This window comes from Octodon degus, unplaced genomic scaffold (assembly GCF_000260255.1).
Source record: "Octodon degus isolate 3935 unplaced genomic scaffold, OctDeg1.0 scaffold00090, whole genome shotgun sequence".
Lineage (NCBI taxonomy): Eukaryota > Metazoa > Chordata > Mammalia > Rodentia > Octodontidae > Octodon > Octodon degus.
Window position 1 is genome coordinate 9960278 of NW_004524666.1, and position 10119 is coordinate 9970396.

The following is a 10119-nucleotide window of genomic DNA, read 5'->3' on the forward strand; positions in this document are numbered from 1 at the left end:
TTTGGCAGTAACAATACACAATGTACTAACCATTGTTGCTCTCCTAAAATCTTGTTTTGAGATTTTGTAAATAAATAAAAAGAAAAAATTTTAAAAAAAGATATAAGAACGGTTATAAATGCAGTTTTCAGGCATCAGTACATGTGCTTCAGTTAATATTAACACTGCAAACAGGAAGCTTGCTTATGATTTTGTGTTAATCATTCAAGTACTTTTTTAAATCAGTTATAGAAAATAAAAAAAAAAATCAAGCAAAAGAAAGAATCAAGCACAGTAATCCAGGTATGGTACCATGAAGTCCATTGTTGCAGCTATTTAGAAGACTGAGATAAGGAGGATCCTTTGAGGCAACAAGTTGAGACCAGCCTAAGCAACATAGTGAGATTCCTAGCTCAAGGAAGGAAGGAAAGAAGGAGAAAGAGACAAAAATTAAAGATAGAATTACCATATGAAAAAAGGCTTTTTGTAAATTATAATACAAAAAAAAGACAAAGATACTACAATAAAAGTTCAAGTTTTTGAATAAATGATGAGAATTACTATACGATCTAGCAATTTCACAGATGGATCCATGGAAAAGAACTGAAAACAAGGATTCAGAGGATATTTGAAAGGAGCTGGCAAGATATCTCAGTGAATTAAAGTGCCTGCTTAGGCAGACACTGGGACCAGGGTTCAACCCCCAGAACCACAAGCCATTCTGGCCCCACCCGAGGGACTATGAGACAGTGATTGAGCCTGGGCGTGGTGGCGCTCCCCTGTAATCCCAGCATTTGAGAGACTGAAAACAAGAAGATCACTACAAGTCTGATCTGTGTAGTGAGACCCTGTAAACCCTGTACTAAATACAAGAAAAAAAAAAAAAGATATCTGCATACACCTCTGTTCATAACAGTCTTATTCACGATAGCCAAAAATAAAGAATTTATGTCAATTAATGATGAACAAAATGTAGTTATACATACAACAGAACAGTATTCAGTCTTTAAAAAAGAAGAAAATTCTAACAAAGCCTACATTACAACCTTGAACAGATTCCAGCAACATTATGCTAGGAAAAAGTAGCCAGTTACAAAAGGATGACAGCTATAATATCAGCTACTTAGCAGGCTGAGGCAAAAAAAATTGAAAAGTTCAAGACCAGCATGACCCTGCCTCAAAATAGTAATAAAGGGATAAAGACGTAACTTGCTGGTCAGGTGATACTGGATTCAATTCCTAGCACAGGAAAAAAAAAAAAAAAAAATCAGTGACAAAATGAAATGTTGGTTTCCAGAGGTTGGGAAAAGAAAAAATAGTGATTTATTCTTTAAGTAATAAATATAGTTTCAGTTTTAAATAAAGAGTTCTATGGATGAGTGGCAGTAATGGCAGCTCACCTCATGAATGTACTTAACGCCATTGAACTGTACACTTAAAGATGGAGTGGTTTGCCTATAATTCTACTTCTATGGAGGCTAAGGTAGGAGGATCACAAGTTCAAGCCCAACCTAGGAATCTGAGCAATCTGGTGAGAAAAATTTAAAAAGGTCCTGGGGTATAGCCCTGTGACAAGCTCCTGAGTTCAATCCCCAGTACCACCAGAAAGAAAGAAAGAAAGAAAGGAAAGAAAGAAAGAAAGAAAGAAAGAAAGAAGAAAAGAAAAGAAAAGAAAAGAAAAGAAAAGAAAAGAAAAGAAAAGAAAAGAAAGAAGTTAATTATGTTAGGCATATTTTGACACAATTTTTAAATATGTACTAAGTAGTTTATGTACAAAGAAAACTTCAAAAGTACAAAGAAGAAAAGTCATTCATTGTTTTATTTCCCAGAAAAACTATTCTAAAGCGCCCCCCCCCCTTTTTTTTTTAAATGCATTTAGTACAGGGTCTCACTACACAGATCGGACCCATAGTGATCCTCCTATTTTCAGCCTCCCAAGTGCTGGGATTACAGGTGTGTGCCACCACGCCCAGTCTTCTAAAGCCTTTTTAATGAATACTGTTGCGTGCGTGCGTGCGTGCGTGTGTGTGTGTTACTAGGGATTGACCCAGGGCCTTCACAGTGAACTACATATATACGCAGCTCTTTTTGAGACAGATCTCACTAAACTGGCCAAGCTGCACACACTGGGCTCAAAATTGCAATTCTGACTCAGCCTCCCAGAGTGCTGAGATTACAGGTGTAATGCTCTCAAGACTGTATAAAACGGCAGTGTATTTTAGTGCTTACTACTATAACAGTAGGTTCTTTATGTACATTATCTTGATTAACTCTCAAAAATATCCTGTGAGGGTAGTGCTTGTTATCTCATTTTAAAGGTTAAGCAATACATAATTTGTTACAACAGCTCAGTTCTGACCTGAGAAATGTCTGCCTCTAACAACCGCCCATTACATGTTAGCTCTTTAATGAGGTATAAACATAATATGCAGAGGCCAAGAGAAAGTTATTAATTACAAACTTACAAGCTAATTTAGCTTCATTATGCATCATACACTATTCATTTGGTTGGGTATTAAGAAAACCACCTTTTAAATGAGAGGGGGAAAACTTGACTTTCAAGAGTACAACTGATGGAACTTAAATTTAAGCTGAGATAAATTTTAAATTAAAAATTCAAATGAAAAAAACTGCAGAACTTCTTGACATAGCTTCATCATTACGATCTTCTTTAACTCCCTACAATGTAAAGTAGGACAAAGCACTTCAAGGGGCATGGTCCCTCCTAAATTCTGTGTATGTTACATCATAAGAAAAACCTACTTCTCAGGACATAATACAGTACTTAGAATAGAATATCTCAGATAAGTACTGCATCCATTAAAAAGTAAATGGTATGAACACACACCACAAAGACCAAGGGCGTTAGTTGGCACAGTGGTGCACACCTGTAATCCCAGCAATGTAGGAAGCTGAGGAAAGAGAATCACAGCTTGAGGCCAGCCTGGAGCCTGGGCAACTTGGTGACAATCTGTCTGGAAAACTAAAAGAGATAGGGAGATAGAATCCTTGCCTAGCACATGTGACACCTTGATTCAATCCCAAGTAAGGCGCTGGGATGACACATAAACTCTAAGGAAACTCAAGAGGACAGCAACCCAGGAGAAAAAATAATTTTATGCTGTGACTATTTCAAGACTTCACTCAGATCTTTCCAAACCTCAAAAGAACTCTTTATAAAAGGTTCACAAAAAGATGTAACATAAAACTAAAGAAATGCCCTGAAATGGTGGCACAAAGCAATTCAATGAAATGGAATTATAAAATATCCCATCAGTAAGAACTGGTAAAAACAAAGATGACCAGCCAAAAGAAGAGTATGAAATCTCCTGTGAGATTTTTAAATCAGATTTTTAAAATTTTTAAATATTTAAAAATTTTTAAATTTAAAAAATTTTTAAATTCAGATATTTTTATATGTATTAAAGTTCACAATTAAGCCTACCTGAAAGCAAGACAGGAAAACATGCCTTAGTCCTGTAACCCCCAGCCATTAACCAACCAGTCATCTTTCAGTGGCCTAAATGCTGAGGATCCTTCCTTCAATCCCACAATCCAGTCTATATCAAGTCTGCATTATCCTCAAGTCAACTAAGAGCAGAAGTTTTATGAAATAAATTCTATAGCCCTATTCTCAGTGGTGAGAAGCAGCAAGATTCTACTCAAAGACAGTCAGCCAGCCCTTAATTCAGTACTGCTGCCAATGACATACCCAAGTGGCTCCTTGCCCGATTCTAATGCCAAATCCTCCAAATAAAATTGTAAAGATCCCCACATGAATTCTGAAGTATAACAGCTAATAGGCGGCTGTAGCTCAGAATACTTGCCTAACATATGCAAGGCCTGGGGTTTGAGCCCTAGCTCTCAGTGGGGAAAAAGCTAATGCTACAAACCAAAACAGAAACATCCTCCAAAGGATCTTGCTGTCTTTAACTACCTTTCTTTAAAATCAGATTTTATTGGTGCACTTTAGATATACATAATGATCACAATAATACAGACTTTGTACCTGTATACATAATATAACTAGATTCTTTTTTTCCCATTCCCCTACCCTACCTTCAACCTCTCCTAAACTCCCCTTTTTAAAAAGTTTTGTTAAGGTGGGCATGGTGGGGCACATCTATAATCCCAGCACTCAGGAGACTGAGGCAGGAGGATTGTTGTGAGTTTGAGACCAGCCTGGGCTACAAAGTAAGCTCAAGGCCAGCCTGAACTGCATAGCAGCACTGTCTCAAAAAAACAAAAAAAGTTTTGTTTCCATTTTTTTCCTTTTCTCATTTTTTTCTTTGCTTTCTTTCCTATTCTTTAACTATCTCTAACTAATCCTTGTCATTTCTCATCTGGATCTCTAATAGTCTCCAGCTTCCACTGCTATCCCTTTTGCCCTTTCCACTATCCATTTTGGTGTAAAACTGATTATGAAATTCTCCTGTATGAAGCTATTCAGTAAACTTATTAGAAACTTGTTATCTCTACTAAATGGGATTACAGGGATCTTTCACTATCTACATTTCTTGTTACTTGGATACATTTTACAAGAATGTACTCCTTTATAACCAGAAAAAAACAAAACTATTTCCATTTTGGGAAATGTTGAAATCTGTATGGAATTTTAGCTCCCCTCCCACACGTTCTATACCAAGTTAAAGCCCAAATTCTTTAGTGTGGCCCACAGAATCATGCTCTACTTTTCTCTCTCAAATGTATTTCCAAACTTACATCCTGAATACTTACTCTAGCCATCGAATGACTTGCTGTTGTGTTTATTTCATAATTTTATACATTTTGCTTTCCCTGCATATTCTACAAAGATGTATTAAGAATTGTTGAGTATATTCTTCAAAACCTACTTCCTTCCCACTACAGTTACCATAAATCAACCTAAGAAGAATACGAAGTCTTATTTGTCTCCTCTTGAGATAAACTATTCATAATTATAGCCCACAGTCCCACCATTACACCAACACATTAAATTCTCAGAGCAACTGATTTTTTTAATGTAGTACAGGGCTTACAGGGTCTCACTACACAGATCAGACTCGTACTGATCCTGTTTTCAGCCTCCCAATAGTTTTTACAGGCCCAGGCTGAATCAGCGCACCCTGTCCTAGCATGGCAAGCCAGGATCAAACTCCAGGTTGCTGCACCTGCCTAAGCAGCCACTTCAGTCCGCTGAGCTATCTGGCTGGCCTACAGCTGATGTTTTTAAAAGGATAAAATGGCTCGGCGTGGTAGTGTACACCTGTAATCCCAACATTTAGGAGGCTAAAATAGGAGGATCACTTACAAGTTTGAGGCCAGCCTAGGGTACACAGTGAGTTCAAAGCCAATCTGAACTACACAGTGAGACCCTGTCTCAAAAAATAAAAAAAAATAAATAAAAATTAAAGGATAAAATGAAACTGTATCCATAGCTTAAGAGATAAGAAGGGAGGAGGTAGCACAATGTAAAATGCTGTATTTGTGGCAGTGTAGTAAGAGTCAAGAAAAATAAAACAATTACCCTTCTTATATTTATTTGTTGCTGTTTTTGCTGTTTACTTCAAAAAAATTATTTAACTGAAGTGGACTTCCATTTGTTTAACTGAAATGACTTCCATTTACTTTGATACATCTTTTCTCCATGATAATTTACAGAATCTTCAAACCAATACAAATAATTCATAAATATTTGAGTATTTGGGTATATACCTACACAATACCTTAGCAATATCTTTCAGCAAGAAAAACACTGAAGAAAAGAAAAAAAAAAAAAGAACTAGACACAACTACTAGATACAAAGAACATCTACTCCAAATATTTCTGAGGTAAAAAGGCACCACACACCTGTTCAACTAAGAAAACCATCCTTACAACACAGGATGATTTTTTTTTTTTAAGTAGGACCTAGAACACTTCAGCTGCCAATCAGGTGCTATATGGCATACGTACATCCCCGACTTATCCCACGAATTCATAAGGAGCAGGTTCCAACAACTGGGGCTCTTTCCCACCAGTTCTCGCAAAGTGCACTTCTCTGGGTGGAGCAGGTTAGCCCTTCAGTTGAAGCCAGGTATCTTTCTCTCTGACTTCCTTCTTTTTCTGATCATTTTCCTTGACATGTTTCAGGAAGCTGTCCTGACTCTTTGAGTGTTTCATATGCTCAATACCCACATTAATCCTCTTGGCAAGTATCTTGCCCTTAACTTGTTTGTTTACAAAGACACCAAGAGCAAGTTGGGTAACACTGTAGACTCTTCCTATTTTGCCATGGTAACATTTGTGTGGCATTCCTTTTTACACAGTACCCATTCCCTTGATGTCCACAACACCACCCTTTTTGTAGATTCACATGTATCTTGCCAGAGGAAAAACCCCCTTGTTTTTTTTTTAAAGTCCTAGACAATATATACTGGTTTCCCCTCCTCTTGCCCTTTGTGTTGGTTATTTTGGCAAATTAATGGAAGATGGTGACCCTTATCGCATTTGTAGCACTTTTCACAATGAAATACCTTAACTTGAAGTATTACCAAAAAAAAAAAAAAGCTTTTCTTTGGTTTGGTGGTTTTTTTTTTTTTTTTTTTTTTTTCAGACAGGGTCTTACTATGTAGTTCAGAGGGGCCTTGAGCTCACTTTGTAGCCCAGGCTGCTCGCAGAGGATCCTTGTGAGGATCCTCCTAGCTCAGCCTCCTGAGTGCTGGGATCACAGGTATGCACCACCATGCCTGGCTCTGGCTCTTTAATTTAATTATATTTTGGGTTTCTCAAATAAGAGAAACCATGTGATATTTAAGCTTGTTAGTCTGATTCATTTCACTTAACATATGCTCTCAAGGTATATCCATTTTCCTACAAGTGACTTAACTTCATCCTTTTTATAGCTAAGTAGTACTCTATTGTGTATAAATACCACATTTTCTTTATCCATTCATCTGTTGAACATATGGGCCTCTTCCAAGATTTAGCTATTATGAATTGTGCTGCTATAAACATGGGTAGGCACGTATCACTGTAAAATGATCTCTTTAACTCTTTTTGAAAAGAAACGTAGGAGAATAGCTGTGTGAAATGAAGACATTACTTTTAGATTTCTGAGGAATCTCTATGCTGATTTCCATAGTGGTTGTACTAGCACTCACTTCAGCAGCATATATACTGTAGTGATTGTATATATGAAATCCCCACCAACAAGTAGAAGGGGTTCCTCCTCCCACTCCCATCTTCCCAGTCCAGACACCAGCTGGTCACTTTTGAAAGTATATAATTGGCTGTACCTAACTTCATTTTTGCTCCTATTTAACAAAAACAAATGAAAATTTCTAAAGCTGTACATGTTTTAATGAGATCTTTTCTTTCATTCATAAGTTACACATAATTCTCTATTTCAAATCATATATTTAAAAAAAAAAAAACACTGGTTTTAAAAAATACAAACCACAGTGGTAGGGTATTTGCCTAGCATGCATGAGGTATTGAATTTAATCCTCAGTGCTTGCCAAAAAAAATTAAACAATCCATTCTTATTAAGTGAATCAAATGAAATCAGCAAACAGCTTTACTAAATGCAATTTCTATCTAAAGAAATAAATGAAGAAAAGAATAGGGAGAGAGGGACAGAAACAGGGACAGTTTAACAAGTTAATTGTTAAGGAGCAAATCTAAAGATTCTCAAACTTTCTGTACCATGTTACATAATCTTGGGTGATTAAAAAATTATGATGTTCTTAGCTATAACAATGGTATGATGGTTATGCACAAGCATGCTACTATTATTAGGACACACATACATATTAAAGCATACTGCAGTACCATGATGAATCAACTTATTTTCCAGTGGTTGAAAACTATGTATGAGTATATACTCATATTTATAAAAAAACAAAACACAAAAACTTGCAATTTAGTATGGATCAGGAGATGGAAAAGTATAGTCCAGCCCAAAATCAGCTGCCACTTTTTTTTTTTTTTTTTTTTGGTCCTTTTGAGACAGGGTCTTGCTATGCAGTTCAGGTTGGCCTTAAACTCACCTTGTAGCCCAGGATGGTCTCGAATTCATGAGATCCTCCCGCCTCAGTCCCCCAAGTGCTAGAATTATAGGCATGAGCCACCATGCCTGGCTGAAGTTTGTTTTTTGTGGTTTTTTTTTTTTTTTCTTTTAACGGAGGTTTATTAAACAGAAAGCTCTGCGAGGCTTTTTAAAAATATCTCTTTTTTTAATTTTATGTATTTGGTAGCTGCTAGGTTTTGATTTAGTGTAGCTTCTCATCCTCAGTACAGCATGAGTTTCTCAGGAAGAGGATGTTATACATGTCAACAGGAGGGATTTTTGATATTTTAATTCTTTATGTATTTTATCCTACAGAATTCTTTTTTTCTTTTCTTTCTTTTGCAGTACTGGGGACTGAACTCAGGACCCTGCGCCAAAGTGCTTATTCTATTGTGCTATCTCCCTGCCCCCTATCCTACAGAATTCTATCATGCAGACAGATATAGAAAGACAGACAGACAGAGACCAACCAACTGACTAACCAACCAACCGACCCCCCTCATACAAGTGGTAACAAATAAGAAATTAACTATTTAGGTTTTGTGCTTCTGAGTAGTTGTAGATACTTGATGGTAGTAATGTGACAATAGCTAGTTACAATTGTCCTGAGGAATGTGGATCCATGTGAACACACATTCTTATCAGTTTAAGAATCTGAAAATATATAACAGAATTTAGGTCATTTTAGTGTGTGCAAGTAGAACAAGTTTGAAGCATTCGCTAGTATGAATTAACTACATTTTTTTTTAAAGTGTTACACATATATAACACAGAAAAAATATAAGTTTGAAAAGCTATACATTTCCTTCCACGGAAGTAGAAAACATTTTCTCATTTACACTCAGAGGCAGTATAAGATGGTATAAGATGGCTTACAAATGTAACCCTTTCTGGAACAAGCAGACTTCTGATCTGGGATCTCTCAGGAATTTCAGAGCCTATAACAGCATGGCCTGTTGAATTTTCAACTTTTCAAGTATAACAAATACTAGGCACTTCCTAGAATTGAGATTTTCAAGGAGTCTGTACAAAATATATAAATATATACAGTTCTTTATTAAACAACTATACCCACATAATTGAAAAAACCATGAAACAATAAACACAGTAAATATAATCTATACTACAGCTAATGAACACAATTATTTATATACAATATTGACAAATTTTGGCACTTTTCGAAAATAAATGTACAAAATGCTTTCTTAAAAAGCAGTTAAAGGGCCAGCCAAATAGCTCAGCGGATTAAGTGCCTTCAAGCAGATGCAGGGGCTGAGGGTTTGATCCCTTGCCGGCCCCACCCATGGGGCCCCGATGAAACAGCAATTGAGACTGTGTGTGGTGGCGCGCACCTGTAAATCCCAGCACGAGGGAGGCAGACATCAGGAGGATCACTACGAGTCTAAGCTGCGTAGTGAGACCCTGAACAAACCAAAAAAACCTTAAAAAAAAAAAAGTAACAGTAGCAACATTCACAATCTGAGGGAGACAGAAATCAGGAGGATCACTATGAATCCGAGCTGCGTAGTGAGACCCTGAATAAAACAAAAAAACTTTAAAAAAATTAAGATACCAGTAGCAACATTTACAACAGTTTGAAGGCCAGCCTGACTACATAGCTCAAGGCCACCCAGAACTAGACACTGTCTCCAAGAATAAAAAATTAAAAAAGGTAAAATAGTAATTTACCTGCAAAAGGCCAAAAAGGAAACTTCCCATACCCTCAAGAATAAATGTACACAATATTATTGACAGACAGTAGGCTCTATGTGTGAAAATACCAGGGCTGAGGAAACAGCTCAGCAGCACAGTACCCGCCTGGCAAGTACAGGTCCTGAGTTTGATTCCCCAAGCCAAAAAAAAAAAAAAAAAGTACTACGACTACTAAAAAAGATTCAATGAAATGGAAAAATACCCACTGTATAGTGTGAAATAAAAAAGTACAGGTTGACATTGCCAGTAAACAGAAGACCCAATGCTATTATGGTCTACTGGACTCTTTTAGAATATTTTGCTGAGTTTACACACCTATAATAGTCAATAACGGAACTTAGAAAAAATAGGGTATACAGATGAATGTCCATTTTGTATCTGTGTATTCAAAGTGGTT

The 10119-nt window shown here is 36.6% G+C and overlaps 1 protein-coding gene and 1 pseudogene across 2 annotated transcripts in view; both read right to left on the minus strand.

Annotated features, from left to right (window-relative positions):
* LOC105743003 overlaps positions 1 to 9728 on the minus strand; it is a 20676-nt pseudogene extending 10948 nt beyond the window's left edge.
* Cdk19 (cyclin dependent kinase 19) overlaps positions 1 to 10119 on the minus strand; it is a 172475-nt gene that overhangs the window by 141209 nt on the left and 21147 nt on the right. The window lies entirely within an intron of this gene.